Raw genomic sequence first — 23296 nt, forward strand, 5'->3', positions numbered from 1 at the left:
AAGCCAATCCTGTGATTTATTTTATTTTTTGGAGGGGAAGAGAGCCGGTTTATGATGTTTGAACAAGAGCCTCAGCAAGATTCTACGCGGTGGTGTCTCTTTAAGGCAAAGGAACTGGAAAAGTCCCTTCCTGGCACTGAGCTGTAGCCGGGTCAGGCTGAATACCTGACTACTCTTTAGACACAGAGGGATTGCTGTGAGATCAAAGGGTCCCGGGGGCTGACTGAAAGCAGGGGCGTGGGGGAAGAAGCAGAGAGGAGGGGAACAGGGGCAGAAGAAGACCAGCCAGCCCACCCAAAGGTGATAATGCCTCCTCTTGTTCTTTGGCTGGAAACTGGCTCCAGCCCCTGGGAATGAGGCGAGAGGGGCCGTGTCTGGGGAGACAGCACCTGAAGGGGAAACATTAGACTCCAATCAATCAGCGGCAAATTAGGAGCAAAGCGAGGTGGCTTCCGTGCACACACAAAAGGGAGCTTTGCTTTGCCTCCCATCCATCCATTCCCCCCGCCACCCCCTCCATGGAGGTGTGGAGGGCCCCGTGTGCGCCATCAGGGTGATGCTGCAGGCCTTAATCCCAAGCGGTGGACGCCATTAAAGGGGATTTGCGGGCCGTGTGTGTCTGTGCAAGGGCAGGAGCACGGGAGACCGGCAATTTGAAATGAGACTCGGAGGGAGGGGGCATCTTTCAATCAGACAGGGGGTTAATTTGTGCTTGGGAAGGAGGCTTGGACGCCATGCTCTGGGGGCAGATGCAGTGCTCCCATCTCCAGCTTCCCCTGAAGAGAAATCCAGGTTGCCAGCTGTATGCGACTCTCTTCACCGGCTGTGGCACAGGGAGGGTGGAATGAAGCCTAGCTGAGGTTGTCTGAAGCAAACATATTTCCAGAAGCCAAATTGCAGTGACACCACCAAGATTCTAACAGCAAAGGAGAGGGAATTGCTGAGAAAAATTTATTCAAAGGTGTGGATCGTAAGCACTTCGGGGAAAGGAACGGTCTTTTTGTTCTGTGTTTGTACAGCACCTAGCACAATGGGGCCCTGATCCTTGACAGGAGTTACAGTAATAATAATGATTATAATTAATCTTTATTTTAAATGTCAGTGTACTGTTAAATTAGCCAAAGAAAGTCATACAAGTAGAACCCACTTTCTAGCAAACTTGGAAGTCTCCTGCTTTCAGATGGGAGCTGTGTGGTCTGCTCGCAGTTCTAGATTACCAATACCAGCTCTGCTGTTGGGAAATACTGCTGAAATGGCAGTTTCCATCAACCGGCATTGGCTACATAAGGGGCATTAGGCCATATGTCACCACCACTGCAACCCCACCAGCCCTGGCTATGGTGGAAGCTGTAGTGAAAAGGCTTCTCTTGGTTTTACCACCTGGCTATCTAGCCCTTCTATGAGTAACAAAATCACCTTCTGGGGTTCTGGCTTCTTGTGGTTTGTGATGTCATATAGTCTTAGATGTCTTAGATGTCATATAGTCTTAGAGTCTACTGCTAACCAGAGGCCATCGTTGTCTATGTCCACTGAAGGTAGGACAAGAAGTCATCATCTTAATCTGCCGCAGAGGGGACTGAGGTGAGATATTAGGAAAAACTTTCAAACCATAAAGGGAGTTAAGCCCTGGAACAGGCTTCCCAGGGAGGCTGTGGAATCCCTGTCATTGGAGGTTTTCAAGAACAGGTTGGACAAACACCTGTCAGGGATGGGCTAGGTTTGTTTGGTCCTGCCTCAGCCCGGGCAGATGGACTGGGTGACCTCTTGGGGTCCCTTCCAGCCCTAATTTTTTATGATTTCAGGCCTGCTTTTGGGGCTGCTAATCCCCCCAGGGATCCGTTTGAAGTCAATGGCAGCCATCAGTCCCTCACAGGGTCAGGTCCCTGAGGTGACTTGCAGAGAGTCCCCCGGTCACCCCAAATCCACCACTGCATCCACGTTGCCTCTTCCACCACCACCCGACCCGCACCGTCCGACCGCTCCCTGTAATTGCTTTTTCCTTCTCACAATGATGGGGCGGACGGGGATGAAGAATCTTAATCCTTTAACTGGGTCTAAAAAGAGCCGTTTACAAAGCTACACAAATATAATGCGGCGGGGATGCCGCTGAGGTAGGGTGCGGGGGAGGGAGAGAGGGTGGAAAAAGGGAAAATTATAACAGTTTGAGTTAAATGAAGCTTTAAAGCAGGAGGGAAATGCAACACCCAGTAATTACTGGCTAACAATAAGGCCTGGAGCCCGCTCCCAGGTGTGACAGTCAGAGAATTAGCACAGGGGCTGTTTTAGGGGTTGGATTTTTTTTTTTCCTTCGGCCTCATAGAGTTTGGTTCTTGTTTCCACAGGAATTCGAGACATTCTTTAAACTCAGAAGGCTTTAAAAGGGCTGGTTTTGCCTCCCCATTCCCTCCTCCCCCCCCCCACACCCCTATTTAGCCAGTGCTTCAAAGGTGGGGGTGTTCCCTTTGTGTAATCTCTGCTTTAATTTTTTTCTTCTTTCCCTCCCCTTCCCCCCTTTTATTTTATTCCCCCCCCTCCCTTCTCATTCTTCTTGACCTCCCCGGATAGAATGGAGTCTGAAGGGTGAGTCCTTTTTAATTATGGCTGGCGAAGAAAAAACTCACACTGTTTCTTTCTTGTTTTTTGAGGTGAGACTTGGAGAGGGGAGGGGCGGGGGCTGGAGGGGAGGGGACTGGAATGTCTTTCTGTGCAAAAAGTGCAGTCAAGGATATCCCACCCCGGCTGCATCCTGCAAAGCACGATGGCCCCCATGTTAAAAGCAAAATGTCTTTCCCAAGGCTTTTCTCATCGGGCCGCTTAGTTCCTCGCCGACTCTGGCTGGTAGCTTGAAAGGTCTTGTGTGTGTGTGTGTATGTGTGTGCAGGGAGGGGTGTGTGGAGTGGGAGGTGCACTGGGACCCAGCTGGGGATGGAAGGGTCTCAATGCTGGCGAGATTAACTCGCTGGAAGGGGAAGTAATAATGGCACCTCTCATGCAATTAATAAAGTTAGTGGGGCAGGGAGTCTGGGAATGCGAGTCAGGGAGGCTGGCGCGGTCAGAATGAAAGAGCAGGTGCCGGCGAGGCAAATTAGAGATGAGCCCGAACCCCAGGAGCGTCTCCCGCGAGGCCACCCACCCCGAGCGTTGGGGGTGGAGAAGGAGCTGGAACAAACAGACCCCAGATCTGTCGCAGTTCAGGGTTTGCAAAAACCAGGACTGACTGAGGAGAGTTTGCAAAGCATAGCATGCCGCTTGTTTTGCCCCACTTGCTCCAGGCAATCGCAGCGTCAGAGGACAGGCAGTCCCAGCAAGGAGAATTTTAGCTCCAGGCACTGGTCCTAGGAACCCTGGAGAGACCCAGCTTCAGGGCACTTTGGACTGGTCATTAGCTGAATTTGGTAGGGCGGAGAGGAGGTGCTCAGATAGATCAGAGCAATTTGGCTTAGTCGGTCCCAGGGAAGCTGGATTCTCAGGGCCCAACTCCCCACTGCGCAGTCATTTCTGCTGGTGAAAAGTGCGTGAGAATGTTTCGTATCTGGTTTGCATTGGGGTACAGAGCTGCACATGCTGCAGGGCCCTGCTTAGACTCAGCCGGTACCGGGGGAGCAAATACACACACATTGATGGGACGGGAGGTGGGACTAGAGGATCTCCGGGGGTCCCTTCCAACCCCCATCTGCTATGATTCTATGACAGACCCCCCTCCCGAGTCCATCTCTGCCTCCTTTACCCCAGGGAGCCTGTCCGCACTAGGGACATTTGCACTGGGGTAACTATACCCAGCGCTTTCTCCCTCTGCTGCTTTCTCCCATCTTTGCCCTCTCTCAGTGCTTCCCCTGCTCATTAATAACTATGTTAATGTTTAGGCTGGCTCTGCAGTGCCCGGCTCTATCCAAACCAAACAGGTTTGCCACTGAGAAGAGGGAGGTAGGAGCTTGCTTCCGCCCTGGCCCAGGAAAGATTCCCGCTGCATGAGTTTGCTGGCAGATCCCAGCAGGCCGGGCAGCCAGGGTGAACCTAGCCATTCGGCAGGGAGAAGATCCCAGAGCAAAGAAGGCGTGTGCTCATCTGTGACGGAGTCCCAGGGGCGCCGTGTTGCCTAACCGAGGCCCCGCAGACCCAGGAGGCCTGGGGGAGGATGTAAGTGCGGCTGTGATGCTCTTTAATGCATATCCGTAGCTTGATGCCAGGAGCTAAAGGCTGACCCTTAGTGGGTGTAAAGAATAGCGGCAGTCCAGGCGGACACTGGGGGCAGGAGGGCAAGGAAGGCCCTGGGCCTGGCTCTATGCTGAAAGGCACCTTCCTCCTGTGCAATGCGACACGCCCTGTGCGTGCGACACATGACTAAATCCAAATGGCAGCACTTCTGGCTCGCTTTGCACCGGTGGTAACAACTGCACAAGGTGCAGGGCCCTGGGGAATCAGGCCTGAGAGTAGCCAGTGATGCCAGCAGGACTCCTGGGTCCCATTCCTGCCTCTGCCAGCCTCCCCCACTCACTGGGAGTCCTGGGACCGCACCCGATTTGGAGAGACCTTTAAAACAATCAAAGATGAATGCAAAGAACCACAGATCAGATGTGTTCTGGGACCTGGATAGAAACCGTCTTACAGACAAGAAACCCCAGGCCTTCCGGGAGACCTCTGTGGGGCTCTGGTGTGTCCGTTCACCTCTGTGAACTGCCCCTCTACCCTGCATGGTAACTGCATGCTGCATTTTAGCACCCCCAGAGGCACCCGGAGTACCTCACCCCTGTATCACAGTGCTGCAGCAGCAAGGAGCGGCATGGACTGCACGGCCCACCAGTCTCAGGCAACAGGGGGGCACCAGCGTTTTACAATCCTTGTGGGCTGGAATGGAAAAGGCGATTCATTCCATCATTTGTTTTGCTGGTTGTCAGGGGAAGGTGTCTGGGATTTTCCCCTTCGTGCTCAGATCAGGAACTGGCCGGAGATTGTGTGTCAGGCTGCCCAGCTCGGGGCCCCTGGGGCAGGGAATTCCAGGTGTGGTGTTTGGACGGAGGACACAGAGGGGCCCTAGGATTTCCAGTCTCTGTCGCTTTTTGGTTCCCATGTGCTGACCTAATGTGAGCCCTTGACGTAGGCTATGGCAGAGCTCCGGCAAGCACTTTCAGCCCTGCGGGATCACTGAATGCCACAGGGAAGGTAGCACGGGGCGGGCTGAGGGTGCAGCCCACGATGTCAGGGGCAGCATTCTTTCGGCTGTGCCCCCTCCGGCCCCTCACACCGGCTCTCGCCGCAGCTGGGGGAGGGAGGGGAAGAGAGGGAAATGAAATAGTGACCAGGCAACACCAACCGCCCCTGAAGTCAGGCGTGTGTGCACAGAGATCACTCCTGCACAGGGGTGAATGGTGTGAGCGGGACACACCCGAGACCTGTGCCGTAATGGATAAATGGAGGGGGGGGGGGAAATTCCGGCAAAGCATCCTCTGTGTGTGTCACATCTGCACGGCAGGGCGGGAGTAGGCGGCATGAGAGACAGACAGACACACCCCAGGCCTGTGCCACAATGGATAAATCGGGTGGGAGAGAGAGAATGGGTGTACCTGCGCCGCCCTGCTTCTGTCCGCCTCTGTCTCTGTGGGTGTACACAGGACACTTCGGTACAAACGAGGCCCTGAAGCGGGCGATATCACCACCCTCCCCGTGGCAACACCGCCGTGGCGTGGGGCCGAGGTGGCTTGCTGGGGAAGGTGCTTGCTGGGGAGGCGCCTTCCAGGCCAATCCTGGAGGGCAGGGGGTGTGGAGGGGAAAAGGCCTGATTTCTCCTAGGGGCAGGGAATAACCTGCACCCCCTTCCGAAGGGCCCGGGGGGCCCTCAGCGGATGCTCTACCTGGCCCTTCCACGGCCACTCACCCGCCAAGCCAGCGGGGAGTCTGATGGAGAAGGAAGGAGCTGCTGCTGCATATTATCCCTCGTCTCCAGCCCTGCCGCTGCTGCTCACTGGAGCCCTGGGTTGCTGAGAGAGGCTGTCGCCGTAGCAACGTGCGGTGGCGGGGCGGAGATGCTCGGCGCAGGGATGGCTCCCCACAGAAGGTGAAGCTGCCTGCAGCTAGGGTGAGACTCTCTTGAAGGTAGGTCCCATTCGCTGTCGTCTCTCTCCTGCTGCCAGCTCCCCGCCCCACCCGACGCCCAGGACCGGCCGCTGCGGTTGTCAGGGCCGTGTTTCTGGCTGGCTTTTCCTGCTGGTGCTGGGGGGGCCGAAGTCAGGATGTGGGTGGCATAGGTCCCAAGCGGAGGTGGGCTGGGCTGGTGGGTCCCCCATTGCTGGGGACTGCAGGGATCCAATGCTCCGTCGGTGAAGCCAGTTACAAGGGTGGTACGGTTACCGGGCAGGCAGGCAGTGCGTCATTGATGGGGTAATTGTGGCGGTGGGACTGTGTGTGCATGGGTCTGAGTGACAGCGTATGTCAGGGAGACGGCATGTGCTGTGGCCGTGTATCTGCGGGTCCATCCTTTGCACATATGTATGTAGTGACGCCTCCCAGCTCCCGTTGGCCCCAGACCTCTGCTGCGAATCCACTCCTGCGAATCCATCTCTCTCCCAGAAGGCCTGGGGTGACATCCCTGTTTCAACAACTGCGGAGCACAGACACCCACACCCATCCCCCTGGGCCTCGGGATGCTCTGACAGCCTGGCCCAGGTGGCAGATTTCTGCTGGTGGATGAATTTCTGCACTTGGCTTCGTGGCTTAGTCCTCAGAGGCCCCCACGGCTCTTCCTTGGCAACCCCCAGGGCTCTCTGAGGGAAATGGAGTCCGTGAGCGCTCAGTACCCTGTGCCCATGGAGGGGCCTGTGTGTGAGGTCGCTGTAGCACTGCCTATCACCGGGATACGGTAAGGAACCCTAGAACTGCACCCCTGGGAAGGACAGCTCTGAAACAGGGCCAGGCATGTGTTGATTCTGGCCTGATGGAGTAAGAGCCCCTGTAGGGACTCTGGCTTGTTCATCGATGGAACGGGAGGGGCTGGGTTAACGTTTCCTGCCTCTGATTTCATTAGCTCTTCTTACAAGACAACAATATTCGGAGCAGTCAGACATTAGTGGACTTTGCCGTATTCTTAATGCATGAGAAGCGGGTTAGCAGGAGAATATTGGCCACGTGACGCAGGCTATTGATTATTTATGGGGCGCCGTAAATGTGCACGCTGCTTCAGACAGCAAGGGGCCGGATCCTGAGCGCAGGCTCAGTGGATTCCAGCCAGGAAAAGTGAGAGGCCAGATTCTGGCCGAAGGGAAGGTTTTGGATCCTAAGGTCCATTATCTTTAGCTTCAAAGGGCAAACAGAGGCACTGACTGGCTGAACTGGGAACAGAACCCAGGCAGCCTGCCACCTTCGCTACTCCAACCACTAGTCCCCACTCCCAGGTGTCCTGGCTCCCACTGCTCTAACCACTAGCTCCTGCCTCCTGCTTACCCAGCCAAGGGCAGAGGGAGAACAGCCCTGCTTTGATCTGGGGGGCACAGTGGGAGTTGTGTGATGTGAGTTAAAAGTGTAACTCACTGTGGGACAAGGGGCCAGTGTGTGGGGAGAAGGTGGGGGGAGACCTGGGGAGAAATGGGTTCGAAGGAGGGGTTAGCAGGACGGGGAGAGTGCCTGGTGCCTGGTAAGCAGAGCAGGAGGGAGAACTGAGGCTCAAGGGGAGATTAGAAGTGCAAAGTGATGGCTGGAGCAGGAGGTTGTGAAGGCAGACGTGTAAAGAGGTGCGCAGTAGGGGAGGGACACGTACAGTGGGGTTGGCCTGTCAGGAGACAGGCGACAGGAGGGAGGGTCCGGATGTACTGATGGGGCTTGCCTCACGTCACTGACTCTCACTAGCTGGCAATGCCCCTTCTCTGCCCCAAATCAAACCACGGCTACGCTTCCTGGGTCTAGCAGTTAGAACAGCAACGTGGGAGCCAGGACACCTGGCTTCTTCTCCTGGCTCTGGGCGGGGATGGGCTCCAGTGGTCAGCCTAGCAAGGTGGGAGTCAGGATGTCTTGGTTCTGTGCCCAGCTCTACCACATGAACGACACTATGTCTCAGTTTGCCCCTTGGGTTACATAGGGCTAGTGATAATTTCTCCCCTTTGCAGCGGGCTCTGGATACAAGGTGCCAGAGAAATGCAAAGTGGCATCATCATCATCAGGACCCAAGCGTAATTTTTTCTGGCCCAGTACCAACTTTTAACATGGGCCCCCTCCCGTAATGGGGGCTGCAGCCTGGGCCGGGCCCCTCCAGGGCCTCTGGGCCTTGGTAAAGTGTACCCTTTCCCCCCTGATCATCATTGCCCCCTTCTGGTCATACCAGCACATCCCTAGTGTATGTGGGAGGCTGGGACACGACTGGGGACAGGGAGAAGCCTGAATCGTCCCGGATCCATCTCCGATGCTCCCCATTTCACGTGGCGCTCTCTGGAGGTGGCCTGCTCCCTGACAGCTGCTTTTCTTAGAGTCAGCTCTTGGAACACCGGAGGACCCCCCCGCCCCCTGCCCAGCTGCAGAATTGTCAGTGACTATTTAGGCTCTGAGCCACTCCCTGCCCATCCCCGCTAGTTCTGTGCCATTCTAGCTGTCTGGGGAGAGAGGCTACGGCTCTTTCCTCTCCCCCGGCTGGTGGGACAGCTGTGTTGTCCAGGGGATGATATTGGACTTGCATCCCGCCGTGATGGTTAAGCTATTGTTTCAAAGGAACTCCTGAAGGGGGAGCCCTTGGATTTATTTGGAAATCTGGCACCACCAAAAAAACCCCAGGTTGGGAAGTCACAGGCTCAGGAAGGTCAGAGGACAGGTCGCCTCGCTAGGCACAGCAGTGCCTGATTCCCGGCTCTGTGAAGCTATCCCCTGCTGTGTTTTGGAGCACGAGGGGTTTTCTGGAGCGCTTAGGGCCTGGTTTTCACAGTCAACAAGCACCCATAACTCCACTGCAATGGATGGCAGCTGTGGGTGCCTTTGAAAATGAGGCCATTAATGTTTCCACCCATCAGGGAGTACATGCAGGGTCCCCACCCCTTTGCATGTGATCTGAGATAGCCAGCCCCTGTCCTGGCCCACAGGCATCCATAGGGAACCTGCATTCTGGCAGGAGTGAAAGGTATTTCCATTTGGATCTCAAGCCAGAGCTGAACCCAGATCACTGCGCTACGCACATTGGACTTGGTGAGGCATGGCTGGGAGACCTCCCAGGAACACTTAAGCTGCTGCCAGAATTGGCGCTGATGATTCAGGGGCAGCAGTGAATGGGTTTGCCTGCCTCACGCTAAGGCGCTGTATTGCCGGAGGTGCTCCCTCTTGCATCAGCAGCAGCACCAGGCCCCAGGTCGCTTGTGACCATTACAGATCCCGCAGCATCTTTTCCACGAGAGGGGGAGTCAACCACTGTGTGCGTGCCAAATTCTACCAGGAGCTCTGCATTCTGCTTCCTTAGAGAGGGCTGTGACTCACCCTCCCCCATCCAAGCCCCCTGGGACTTTGGGGGAGTTCTGATCCAAGTTTAAAGCTGGAAACTCGGTCTCAAATGCCCATACAAATACGATGATCATCTTAAAGCACCGTCACGCTGTGTGCCAGGCAGCTGCCACGTTCCACTCCAGAGGCAGCTGCACTCCAGCAGTCAACGAGGTGGGGTGATGTAGGCTGAAAGGTGGTCTAGACATATACTATCCATGAGCTACAGCCAGCTGGAGCAAAGCCATTTCTGCAGGATGACATCCTGTTTGTCAGCATGGTTCCTTTACGCCTGAATTTTCTGGGGGGGAAATTCTGCTGATTGCTCCCCCACCCCCTCCTCCTGCTTCCATTCTGCCATGTTATTTTTGGCACTAGGACAGAGCGTGAGGATCCATATTTATTTATTTTAATTTATTTTGCAACAACGAAAATGAACAGAGGGAGGGAGAGAGAGAGCAAGATGGAGAGCAGCCACCTCTCACAAATACTGCTTCGTCATGATGCTGGTTAATTCTCCTCTTGTTCAGAAATGGACTGAGCCAGCAGCAGAGGTGGGGAGCTGCACACACACACACACACACGCACACACGCTCTGACTGGCTCTCTAAATCCACATTGCTATCACCACTCAATACTTTGCAGGCACTGCCTCTGGAGCTGGGAGATACACGCAGACACACACGACGGTCATGCTGTCAGACACACACCAGCAGCACAGCAGCTAAACCCAGCAAGGGCAGCCAGCGGAGGATTCGCTGTGATATCCCCAAGCCAAAGGCAGACGGAGGAGAAGGAGAGGCGTCTGCAGCAAGAGAGGGCAGGGGAGCAGTTCTCTGGGCTCCTGGGGCTTCTTGTTGTTCTCCTTCTCTGCTTGTTTTTCGATCTGGGAAACCATGCGGGATTCCTGGAAGAGGCTTCGATAGCCCCAGCTGGGTGAGTGGAGAGGTCTGCTGTGCAATCTCATTGAGCTCGTGCTTGACCCCTGGCATGGCTCGGCAGGCGTGAGAGCACATTCCAGGCACACGCTGTTCCACTCTGGTGGACTAACCCAAACTGCAGCAAGCGAGTGTGCAGAACCGGCGGGGACCAGAGTTCAGCTGGTATGTTGTTAATAGCATCAACTATCCCTCCTCCCCGCCTTCCCTTCCTCATCCTCTTCTTGCTTTGCTTTCTCCCTCCCTTCCCTCCCTCCCTGTTTGTTCTTTGCTCTTTCTTTCCTTCCATCACTCACAGCCGACCTCTTTCTCCTCAAAGGCACCTGGAAAGGGGACAGGCTTGCTAAGTGTGGGTGCTCATCTTCCATTGCTGGCAGCGTCACGGCCGGGCACAACAAAACGTGTATTTTTCATAAGTGGCTTCCAAGATGCAGGCCGCAGAGACGGCCTTGGCGCACGCTGTCCCTGGGGGGCTGCTGGTGATATGGTGCGGGTGTATTGTGCTGCTCGTGTGGAGTTCAGGCGTTCTAAGCTGGCAGTTGGTTGGCAGGAGCTGGTGCTGTTAGTATAAGCCTGGATTGTGGTGCCAGGGCGCCGATTAATAAGAGCAGTCCGGCTGGGCTCTGCTAAGGGGGTCTCATGGAGCTGTGCTGGTCTATTGCTGGTTTGAGAAGCTGCTGAAAATGTTTTGCTTTTTGCCTTTTAACACTCAGGGCCAAATTTTCACACCTAGGCAACTAAACAAGGCATTAGCACCCCAGCTTTGGCCTGAGGTTGGGCCTTAGGGCACATAATGAGCATTTGTGCTCTGAGGCTCCAAACCACGCATCCAGAATTTGGCTCTTCTGGGGGCCTGGGTTTGACAAATGGGCTCCCCAACTCTCTTGAGCCCATTCCTGGTGGGCTCAGAAATCCAGTCCGGTTCTTCTCCTCCTCTCAGGGCTGCATGGGCAGGCCATTCCAGGTGGGCACAGACTAGAAGTGCTGTGGGTCTGGCCCTTCCCTGTCCATTTCCTACAGAGACACATTTTGGTGACTAGCAGGAAGGCCACAAGCAGCCATGCTGCCTCCACAGCTGCACGGCTCCCCCCCTCCCTCCAGCCCAGACTCCCTCATTGCAGCTGGCTCCCTACAGTTGCAAGTTGCAGGTCAGTTTCGTGCTTCCAGGATGCTCCCAGAGCCCCTTGTATCATAAGGGAGCTCCGAAGCCTGGCCTAGGACCATCCTACTCCCAGGCCGCAACAGGAATGAGACAAGGGTTTGCATCCTGTGCGGCTCAGGGAGAACTGCTCTGTGCCGAGAGTGAATGAGGTAGAGGATGGAGGTCCAACGCCAGCAGCAGAGGGGAGCAGCGCAGGGTAGGGCCCTGGAGGAGGAAACAGGCAACAGGCAGGTCTAGGAGCTATAGCGTGCGGTCAAGCAGATAACAGCTCAGAAGAGACGTAAACTTTCACTTCCAGGGCACCGGTTTGAATGCAGCCCAGAGCGGGAGTGAGCAGAAGCCATTCCCAGCCGATGGTCCCTGTGTGCAATGAGTTCACAGGGTCTTAGTTCAGTTCCTAGCAGGACAAGTATCCAGATCCTTAAAATCCCTACTGCGGTTGGCCCTAATTAGCCTCCACTCTTATGGGCAGTCACAAGGAGCAAACAGGCAGAGCTTAGTGGGCTACTGAAACTGGCCGCCCCTCTCGTTCACAGAGAGGGATCTCTCCGGGCCAGGGGAGAGATGCGGGAGAGGTTGCAGCCCATACGCCGTGGGGACACAAGGACATTGTGGGTATTGCAGATTTTGGAGGGGATATGATCAAGCTCCCATAGGCCACTCTGCCCCTCCCATCACCCATCCTGTGGCAGCTTGGCCAGGACACACAGTCAGAGGCCAGCACCTCCTCTTCTAGAACAGGGATTCTAGCCACGTGCATGGTGGGGAAAGGGGTGCTGGATCGCTGCCCAGAGGGGGTGATTCCCATCAGATCTATAGGGCAGCCACGGAGCCAGGCCTCTCGTGTGTCTGCCTTAGGATTTCAAGCATTGTCTGAATGACTCTTAGATCCTCTGATGACAGGTGTATTAGGGAGACCATGTCCCCCTGGTTGACAGATCTGAGCTCCAGCCACAACTTCATCTGCACGCTCCAAAGTCTCTTGGCTTCGGGGTTTCGTTTTGGCGCATGAGCAGGGCCTTTAGCAAACTTTTGGCCCAGGACTGGGCTGGGATTTCAGAGTCCGCCGTGTTCCTGGGGGCTCCGATCCAGAGGTTTGGTACAGACCCATTGGCAGGAAACTGAGAGGGAAGTGCTGTGTCTAGCCGCCCCCCAGGGCCTGAGCACTGCCACCATCTGGGATATGGTACAGACAGGGAAGAGCCCTTCCCTCTGTGCCTCCCCCAGGGTGTGCCAATATGTAGCGTAGGTTTCCAGAGGCGCTTGCTGTCCAGGATCTGGGAGGAGAATGCAGGGGCTCATCAGGCTGGAAAGGACAGGACTCGAGTCTGCAAGGAACTTGGCCTCTCTGCTCAGTCCTTTTTCCGTCTCCTTTCCCTGCTCTCGTGTGCGAAGTATGGTGCCAGCCACCACAGCCCCATTTCTCTCCTGGGGATCCAAGCTCCCCAGGTTTGTAGCTGCTTATTCACCAGCGACCACCCTTGTCTAGCAATTCCAGCCATTGTTTTGTGTGCCGTCAGCGTGCTCGGCCCCCTGTGCACGTAGGCTGAGTCTCGGCCCCACGCAGCTCACAGCTGGGCCAAAGCTGTCTGTACATGGGGCTTCCATCAAAGCCAACAGATGTGCTGTGTGAGCAGGGCTGGCCTGACATCAGACAACACAGTGCAGAGAGCGGTGGAGGGAATCGCAAGGGTGCAGTCAGGAATCCCCGGTGTCTGCATTACTAGGGGCTTTAATGATGGTTTGTTTCTGTTGCTGCTCGCAAGCTGGGTGTGCTGAGCTGTACGTTCTCAGCTTGTAGCAAGGCTCAGTTCCTTTGCCCCCAGGACTTCGCCTTGCTCTTTAAGCCTCCTTCTGCCCCATATGGCTCAACAACCTGTTGGTAAAAAAGCTGCTAGAGGCAGGTTCTGGTTCTTGGTGCAGCACACGCTGCTAATGCACAGAGCTGGCGCGAGACCCCGTTTGTACCCAGGGCACTAGGAAGATGTAACCGGCTACGGATGCAGAGCAGAGACAATCAGAGTGAGAGTGGCCTGGGGAAAACCTTTTTGGGCCCCCCGCTACAAAAAGGATGTGGACAAGTTGGAGAGAGTCCAGCGGAGGGCAACAAAAATGATTCGGGGGCTGGAGCACAAGACTTATGAGGAGAGGCTGAGGGAAGTAGGTTTGTTTAGTCTGCAAAAGAGAAGAATGAGAGGGGATTGGATAGCGGCCTTTAACTACCTGAAAGGGGTTCCAGGGAGGATGGAGCTAGGCTGTTCTCAGTGGTGGCAGATGACAGAACAAGGAGCAATGGTCTCAAGTTGCAGTGGGGGAGGTCTAGGTTGGATATTAGGAAAAAGTTTTTCCCTAGGAGGGTGGTGAAGCACTGGAATGGGTTACTAGGGAGGTGGTGGAATCTCCATCCTTAGAGGTTTTTAAGTCGCGGCTTGACAAAGCCCTGGCTGGGATGATTTAGCTGAAGTCGGTCCTGCTTTGAGCAGGGGTTGGACTAGACACCTCCTGAGGTCCCTTCCAACCCTCATCTTCTATGATTCTATGACTCCATGGCTCCCGCCGGGCGAAGGAACTTGCACACAGTTTGCTCTGATCTGTCTTTAAGGGGAACGCCTGCCTTGTTTGGCGGTTGGTGGGTGTTAAACACCACTCCCTCCCCCTCCCCACTCAGCCAGCGCTGAAATCAAACCGTCCGGCTGGGTGTGGGCAGGATCAGCTGAGCGCAGGGATGGCCACTGAGCTATGAGAGAGCCAAGGCTCAGCCATGCTTTGCTGCGGTGGGTGTTGAACTCTGCTAACCCCACCTGCCTCCGGAGGAGGAGGGGAGCCGCTATAGCCTTCCCCAGCTGAAGGGAGCGAGGGAGCAGTGTTTGATCCTGCTGTCATATGTGGGGAGAGCCTGGGGTGTGTGTGTCTATCTAGCTATCCCCATGCACCCCATCTAGCTATCTAGCTTTCATCATGATATCCCACAGTCCCACTGGCTTAGTGCTGCACTGGGAGTGCCCAGCAAGGCTGACAGAGACCTGATCGTGGCCACCCACGTGTGTTTCCAGCTCCGTATAAACGCTTTAGAAGGATAGCCCAGGTTCAAGGGGACAGAGCTCTCCCTTGTACGTTGCTTCTTTGCTCGGAGCGGTACGGGGCCTGCCAAGGAAACTCGCCCTCCTGAAGAATGATTCCCCGCCCCATTTTCCACGGCCCCAGAGGGACACCGGAGCACAAGCGCTCAGTACCTGTGTCCAAGCCCGTTACCGAGGCAGGTGGGGTACAGCGGCTAGGGCAGCTTTGCCAACAGGTTGTAAAGCTTGGGGCAGAGGGTTTGCTTTGAAGTTCCTCAAAGAGCAACTGGCCCGTCTCCTTCCCCCCCCAGCCCCTTCCGCAGAGTGCACACAGCAGGATGAGTGCCTTTAGCGTGGCTGCTGGTCTCCAGCCTTGGCTTTGCGTCTCCACAGCAGCAGGCGGGGCCGTTGCTATGGCTGGGGATGTCGAGAGAGGTCGGAGCTCCTTTGAGTCTGCTGCACACAAAGGGGCTGCGGGTGTGCGGGTGGCCAGCCAGAGAGTCACGGCCCAGTTATCCCTGGCTGAGCTGGGGAGAGGGATGCCTGCCGGCTTACAGGGATGGCTGTGTCCTCAGGTCTCCGGAGTGCTGGCAGACACCGGGCCGGGGGGGAGTTGTAGTAGGATCGCCCTGCCTCGCTTTTCCTGAGTTGGGAACTGGATTGGGGGTGTAGCTGAGTGTAGCTGGGAATGGGGTAGCCATGCAGGGCCCCAGTGAGGACGTGCGCAGAGTGTGTGGGCTGTCAGGGTCCCCCGTGGGGGTGGGATCACCCCTGGCAGGGTATGGGAGCTCCCAGCAGGATTGCCCCGGGAGGGAGCTGCCCTCGTGGAGGGAGATGACATGGGGAACAGGCTGTCAGGAAGTGAAGGGGGAGCCCCGGCCTCGCCCATGTTTCCTGGGTATGTTGGGGTCTGGAGTTTGGCTGCTCCCTGCCATGCTGCAGCCAGGGCCGTTCTGGACACCCGCATGCGGGTGCGTTAGCCCCACATACGTGTCTACGTCTCTCTGGTTGCAGCCATGACCCAGCCCCTCCCATTCCTTCTGCACCATCCCTTAGTCTGTTCCCTTCTGCCCCTAAGAGATGCTGTCGTGGGCGCTCTTCCACCCCACCTGCATACACGATGATCTGGCTAATCCTGCTCTAATCCCAGATTACACGTCACTTGAGCCTTTTCCTTGTCCTGCTGAATCACAGCCCCAGTCTCTCCAGCGCACAGGGGCTGCTAAAAGGGCATGGCAGAGCAACTGCATTGGAGTCAACAGGGCAACAGCAGAGTGGAGCAGAACTTGGCCCCCTGCGTCCATCTGACATGCTCTGTTTCCCCTCCCTGGTACGAAGGACAGCACGGGATCTGTGGGAGCTAATCTCCCCATGCCGGGAGCCTCAGGTGCAAGAGTGATGCTCAGCGCATGCCGCAGCACTCTGAGGTCCTGGGGTGAAAGGCACCTGCTTAAATGCAAAGATCCCCTTCAGTGCTGCCTGAGAAACCTGACCCTGCTGCCTCGGGGCAAGAGCCTCCCATCACTGCTTCAAACTAGCGCAGCACTTCCTGGGCTTGAGGAGCAATGGCTGCTAGTTCCTGCTAGAGCTCAGACGCCAGAGGACCCTGCTGGATTATAGCCGTGTCACAACTATCCATTGGAGTCTCAGGTGTCCTGAACACAGATCGCTCAGGCTGGGTGAAAAAGGCCCCTCCCATCCCCCTGCTCAGCTTTGCTCAACTGTAGATCTCCAAGTGCATTGCCTATGGAGGCCAGATAGCAAAGTGCACTGCAAAGAAAGGGCAGTATCATGATCCCCATTTTACAGCTGGAGAAACTGAGGCACAGCGAAGGGGACTGCTTTGCCCTGCCCGAGGGGAGTGGTGGAGCTGGGCCCAGAGCCCAGGTCTCACCCTTCTAGCCTGGTGGCTGATCACGGGACCGGGCGGCCCATGATCTCAGTTATGCAAGCGTCACCTGCTGAGAAAGCTCAATGCACCCTGGCCTTCACCCGCTCCCCTCCCCTCTCTCTCTTCTCCTCATCTCTGCTGCTTTCGCAAAGAGGGGAACAGACAAGGAGGCAGCAGTACACACAGGCTCTTATCCTGCAGAGTCTGACCTGGCAGCAGCAACTGACACAAAGTTCGTTGAGTACCAAGAAGCCTGTGGGGTGTGGGCATGTTGACTGGAGCCACTCCCTCTGCCTGGGAGGCTGCGGGCCAAAGCCCGTTCGATGGCTGAGGGCAGGGGCCCTGGGAGGCCCACGCAGCGTTTGCCTCCCCGTTGCTCATGTGCTTTGCAGCGGCCTGCATTGCCGAGTCTCTGCAGGGGCACCCAGTCCTATGCATGGAATGGCAGCGGCTGCTCCTCCAGCTGGACAGAGATGTCCCCAGCCCCATGGTTTCCCATCACGTCCTGTTTAGCATCAGCCAGGTGGTTGCTCTGTGGATGCAGAGGAAGAGACCTTGGCTCCCGGCCCCAGTCTTGCCCTGTGAGTCATTGCCTGTCCATCCTCACCCATAGCAGCCAGGTGCCTGATGGTACAGCACGCTCAGCCCTATGCAGCTGGTCCTTGCCTCTCCGCGGGCTCAGGTCGCTCTTCGCTTAAACTGTCCCATGCCCGTAGCTGTTCTTCCTCTCTGGGGGCTAGCTGGGGTGCATGGATGCAGGGGGGTGGGAGCAGAGGCACCCCTTGGTTGTGATCTACACTGTCCCCCCCTTGGGTCAGGACATGTTCTCATGCTGCCTGGAGCTGGGTCGGGCTGTGTTCTGACAGCCAGAGTCTAGCAGGCTGACCTCTCCTAGACTGGCTGGTGTAAGGCTGGTGCTATGCAAATGGCTGTCGGGCCAGGGCGCCTGCGTGCATCCGCTATCCCTGCTGCAAGCGAGAGCCGAGAGCCGACTGTCTCCCGGGTGGTGACTGACAGGCCATTATCACCACTGGCTCACCGCATTAAGATTGCATTGCTCAGGCTGCGCCGCTAATGGACTCCGCTGGGGTGGGGTGGGGTGGGGGGGTGGGATGAGCCTGTGCCCAGAGAACAGCCTTTTAGCAGGAAGCCTGGGGACTAGATGGGAGCCAGAGTTCAGCAGCACCGGTGGGAGCTGTAGTGTAGATGGGCTCAGTGCTGAAGACAACAAGGCGGGAAACATCCCTGTGCCCTGTCTGTACTGCAGCTTCCTCCAGTAGAGTGGCCCTAGCAGACACGCAGGGTGAATTAAGGCTCCCGTTTTTGCCAGGGAAGGTGTGAACAGCATGTGCAAGCTCCCTCCAGGATAGTAACGCACCAGGAAAGAGACCCCAGGCCTGAGAATGGAGTGGGGACTGGCTGCTGCAGAGGGAAGGGAAAAAACCCGTAGTTCCTTTAACCCGGCTTTAACCACTTTCAGTTCTCTTCCTCTGGGGAACCACACCCAGAGCTGGCTCCATATGGGCACAGGAGTCTGGCCCAGGTTCTTCTCTTGCCAGCAGGACGCAGGCCGCTTTGTGATTCAGGCACTCGGCTGGCATTCAGGAGACCTGGGTTCAGTGCCGGTTCTGTTACAGACAACCTGGGGCAAGTCACTCAGTCTCTCTGTGCCTCAGTTTCCCACCTGTAAAATGGGAATAGCGGTGCTGCCCTACTTCATGGGCGGGTCGTGAGGCTAAACCTGTTGGCGTTTGTGGTCTCAGGTACTGTAGTGATGAGGGCCATGCAGGTACCTTGGTAGCTAGTGGAGTTAGGATGTACACAGGGGTGGAGATCACGCGTGGAGTCGTGTACTTATTGAATGCCCAGGCACCTGTCTGAGAGAGGAGGGCAGATGGGGACAGGGTGGGAGTGTGGCCTATTGGGTAAAGGAGAGGCCTGGATTTTGATGTGTGTCAGGACTTCTGCGGTTCTGATCATGCTGTAAACTGTATGGGCTCCGCCCCATCTGCAGCAGGAGTTGCATGCACACAGCTGATGGGATAATCGGACCCTGAGATGCTCTGCCACTGGCTCACTGAGTGACCGACAGCAAGTCACTGTCTTGCTCTGTGCCTCAGTTTCCCCACCACCATCACTCCCCACAGGAACACAAGGCTTAATTCACTGACACGGGCAGGCCTTTGAGCGCCTTGGGTGGAAGGCGCCGTAGAAGGCAGCTTGCATTCCTTGCAGATGCTGGCTCGGGGTGGATATTATCAGATTTCCCTCCCCTCTCCAGGGTGTTGGCTCTAAATCCCCCGGGGCGGAGTGGAGGAGGCGGGGAGGCTGGGCTGTGGATGGAGCTCCTGTTGAAGGATGGCGACTGGAGGGCAGGTCAGCAGAAAGGCTGAGCCAGCAGTATCTTTAATCAGAAGCCTCCGTCTCATCTCTGTCCCAGGGAGAGGGCAGGATGCAGAAGGCAGCAGTTGCCCCCCCGGTCGACAGGGCTGGCACCCAATACCCCCGTGCAGCAGGCAGGAGCGCTGGGATGGGCAAGGTTGATGGGGAGGGGTGTTGGTGGGGTTTTATTGGGAGGAGGCTGGGTGCACAGAACTGTAGGTCCCAGGTCCCTGTCCAGGATGTTCCCGTGGGCTGGGGGCTGTGCCTCGCCCACTCTGCTGCCCTAGTGGTGGAGCAAAGAGGCGTCCAACAGGGCTGGGTGTGTTTCCCCACACGGCCATGTGCGGTCTTGGCTGGCAGGCTGAACGCCCCGTCTGTTTCAGGAACTTGTGACCTAGCATATCCCTGGCTTATTTATGGCTGTGTGTCTTCGCCATAGCAACCCTCACATGATGCTGCAGAGAGAGGGAGGGGGAAATGCCAGGGGAGAGAGACAGTGAGAGAGATGGAGGGAAAGAAATAGAGGAAAAGGCAGGATGAGGAAGGGCGAGGGAGAAGGGGGAGGGATGACGTGCTGGGCGGCAGGAGAGGTAGGATGAAAGGGGGGCAGGAGGAAAGAAAGGGAGGAGAAGAAAATGAGAAGGGGAGAGCAGGAGAAGGAAGGAAGAAGCATGCATGAGCCGTGCATTATACCCTCCCCCCGTCTCTCCTGGGCAGTGGATCTCTGGAGGAGCAGGACAGGCTGCTCCTGCTCTGGCCCCTTTCCCACAGGCTGCTGCAAACTGACATGCTTGGCTGCTGTGAAAAGTCAAACCCCGGATTTCCTGGAGCGGGGGGAGCCGGCCTCCTAAATCACCCCTGTCAGCCCAGCTTTGTGCACTGAGAACCTCCTGTCCCCTACTCCCCCTGACATTGTGCTCTGAAAGGTTACTGTGCTGGCAGCACTCAACGCTGCTCTGTTCTCTAATCCTCTTCTGTGTCTGTCCTGCAGGCTGGGGCGAGCATGGGGCATCCACTGCCCGGGCAGCACCATGCTCTGCTATAGGAGTGGGCAGCAGCCCAGCCGGGAATTGGGTGCACTTTCCCCAACCTCCCAAAGACCTTTCTATCAAGAGGGGTCTGTAGATTAAATCAGCCCTGCCAAATGCAGTGATCTAGCCAGCTATCATCTTTCGCGTTCTGGGCTGGCTGTGTGAGTGAGAAGGGCTTATTGAAGGAAAGCTAAAATTCAGGGATTTTTATGCTTTGATTAAGCTTTAATATTATTATTGGTATTGCCGTAGTGCCTGACAGCCACTGCCGTGGACCAGGATCCCATTGTGCTAGGTGCTGTACAAACACAGAAGAAAAAGATGGTCCCTGCCCCAAAGAGCCCACAGTCTAAGTAAAAGCAGGCTAGCAGAATTTTGCATTTACTTCTGAGCATGGTAAGGCCCAGGCGCTCATATCTTGTGGCAGTGAGTTCCACAGTCTAGGTCCAGCACCAGTCCAGGTTCTGTTCCTTGCACGAGTTGATGGTGTCACAGTTCCAATGGCCTATGGCTATAGTGGAAGGCTGGTCCAGTGATTCAGGCCCTAGTCTAGGGTTTGGGGGGATATTGGGTCAATTCCCTGCTCTGCCACTGTCTTCCTGCATGACCTTGGGCAAATCACTTGGTCTTTCTGTGCCTCAGTTCCCCACCTGTTCAATGGGCACATTAGCGCTGCCCTGCCTCCCAGGGGTATGGGAAGATAAACACCTTACAGAGTGGAAAGCGCTTTGAGATCTTCTGCTGAAAAGAGTTTGGTGTTACTAATTTTGTGGGAGGCTGTGGTCATGGAGGCGGAGGCAGAGGCATCTCTCTGGTAGCCAGTGGCAGGCTTTGAATGTTGGGACAGAGCTCTTGGACTTGACTCTGTGTGTTGCTAGGGAGCTAGTGCAGCTCCTGGAGCCCCTAGGCCATGTGGCTAAGTGGACATGCTGCTGTATTTTCTCAGGGCATGTAGCTTCATATTGACATAGAATACAGCCGGGAGGCCTCCGAGGTGTGGCTTCTTGTCTGTGCCTCAGAGGACGGGGCACAAGCCCCTGGCCAGCTGCAGAGGGCACTGGGCACCAACAGTACTGAGAAGTCCAAATGGGTCCCTGGCTGCAGACTGGCAGAGCCCATGCGCTGAAGGCTCAGTAATGGAGGATGCTGAGGAGAAGGTGTGTGCTTCCAGGTGCTTCCCCCTTCCCACCAGCTGATGATCACCTCAGTCTTGCCCGGTCCCCGCGTTAGCCAAGCGCACTGGGTCCCGATGCTAAGCTCACCCCAGTGCAGCTTCCCCGATGGCTTGACGCAGATGCTGAACAGCATGAGGGGAGAGGAGCACGCCCCATGGGACAGCGCAGGCATGGGCTCTGGAGAGAACTGGCCATTGCCTGAGGTTTCGATTCCCACTCCCCACCCGCTGTGGATTTGGCTGGCACTTGGTCAGACCCATCAGCGCCATAACTCGGTGCTGAGCATGGGCCAGCCGCAATGCTCACAGCCCCGTCCTGCTCCACCCGGCTTTGCTCCTTCCCTGCAGCCTGTCTCGGTGCCCGGTCCCGATGGTGCTGCTGTGGGAAGGATGGAATCAGGTTGCTCCCTGGTGCAGAGAGACCTGGATCCCAGCCCCCGGTGGCTCCCAGCTGGCCTTTGTGAGAATCCCAAACATGGGCAGGATCTAGCCGTATCTCAGATGGCACCAGCCAGCAGCCAGCGTGTGTGTTCTCAGACTGTCACTGCCTGCCAAGGAGAGCCTGAGCCGCTGGAATCGCTGGCGCAGGGAGATTGGAGGTTGCTATCAAGAGAGAAGCTGCCGATTTGGGCGGTGGCACTTCTGTCTGCTCCAGATAAGCATGTTCTGGTGAAGTGCCCGGAAAGGGTGGGGGCCAGGGCCCAGGAGCAGAAGACAGCAGGTGAAAGGGACAGATTCTAGGGACAGCTACAGCTCTGCCTGCCTCCTACTCTGGGCCTCTCCTTTCTGCCTGCCTCCTTCGCTTGTGTCAGACTCTTCTGTCTGTCTGTCTATCATCGCCATGCACATCCCTCTATCCAGGTATTCCATCCTCCTCTGTCTCATTCTCTCTCTTCGTCTGTCTCTAATCTAACTGCATCTCCTTGTCTGCACGTCTCTCTCCGTCTGCCTGTCCGTATATATGTTACATTCCCATTCGGAGCCTGGGCCTAGTGAATTGGCAGATGACTCAAGGTGTATGCAGGGCCCAGTCCTGCCTGGTATTGATCTGGTGCAGGCAGGACAGCAAGTGGCTGGTTGGAGAGGCCTACGGCCCAGACGCTGTTATTGCACAAAGGAGAGTCTGAAATATCTCTAGGCGGTTGCCATGCCTCCGAAGAAGCCTGCCTTTCCCTCGTGGGCAGCGGTGGCTGGCTGCTTCCAGCCCAGGACCTGGGTAACGGTCCTGTGAGGCTTGGCTGGAGTGAACCCCTTGGGGAATGGGTCTGAGGGGAGCTGGCAGCCACTGGCATGTGGGGGCTGCCGGAGATGGAGGTTTTTCTCTGTGATTATGTTGGATAATGTGATCATCATCTAAAAATACCCCCGGGTCTGCCTGTCGGCGAGGGCCCCGCAGCCGCTTCTGATGGGTTCGTCGACGCATGCCAGCTCAGCCAGATGTGACTCCCGGGACCCAGCACAGGTGGTTGCCTGGCCGAGCAGCGCACGGGGGTGAGCCTCTCGCACTGCTCCATCCAACTACCCAGGACTTACTTACTTATCCTTCCCTGGCTTCCCTTCCTCATCCTGATTTCCTTCTGGCTACTCTCTTGGCCCATAAGAATGCCTGTCCTCACACACTGGGGCACGGTTTTTGTGCCGGACACGGACCACCAGGGACGTGTGTCCCCGAAGGCAGTACCCTGCACTCACTTGGAACATGCATGGAGGAGCACTGGACAAAGCATTCTGCACCTCCCATGGACTTAGAGAAGGCGTTCCATTGACGTGTGTGACATGCCAGTGACGTGCGTGGATCACCCCAGCCTATGTGTGGGACGTGGCGCCCTGTGGATCTTTACCATTGAGTACACAGGACGTGGCTGGCTCTGGATTGTCCGAGTGGATACGTGGGACGTAGCTTCACGTGATTTGTTCGCATCGAATACAAGGGATGTGGCGTCACGTGGACTGGCTTCGTGTGCTACGAAGGACGTAGCTGATAGCTACGCTGGGCATGGCTTAGCTACACAGGGTGTGAAATGTGCTTATTTCACCTCCTCCTGTCCTTGTGGATTTCCAAATATACTCCTTGCTCCCAGGCACCAGCAGAACTTGGGCTCATCCAGGGCTGGTATAGTGGACTGGGAAGTCCATGAGATTTACACTCTGCCAGGCTATGGCCAGGGCACCTGTGGTTCCTGAGATCCCACATGAGCCCTTACCACGGGTGACC

General features: G+C 56.3%; 1 protein-coding gene across 4 annotated transcripts in view; it reads left to right on the forward strand.

The window, feature by feature from the left end:
• The first annotated feature begins 4014 nt into the window (after positions 1-4014).
• The window catches only part of DMTN (dematin actin binding protein), a 37367-nt gene continuing 18085 nt past the window's right edge, over positions 4015-23296 (forward strand). The window contains exon 1 of one of the 4 annotated variants that reach the window (XM_067530255.1): positions 4015-4137. The gene's annotated coding sequence lies outside the window, so the exon portion shown is untranslated. Of the gene's footprint in view, positions 4138-9394; positions 10548-18832; positions 18871-23296 lie in introns of those variants that run through there. The other 3 variants (XM_067530256.1, XM_067530251.1, XM_067530253.1) reach the window with 3 other exon arrangements.

Source organism: Emydura macquarii, unplaced genomic scaffold (genome assembly GCF_026122565.2).
Source record: "Emydura macquarii macquarii isolate MOO-44397 ecotype Brisbane River unplaced genomic scaffold, CSIRO-AGI_Emac_v2 contig_3059, whole genome shotgun sequence".
NCBI lineage: Eukaryota > Metazoa > Chordata > Testudines > Chelidae > Emydura > Emydura macquarii.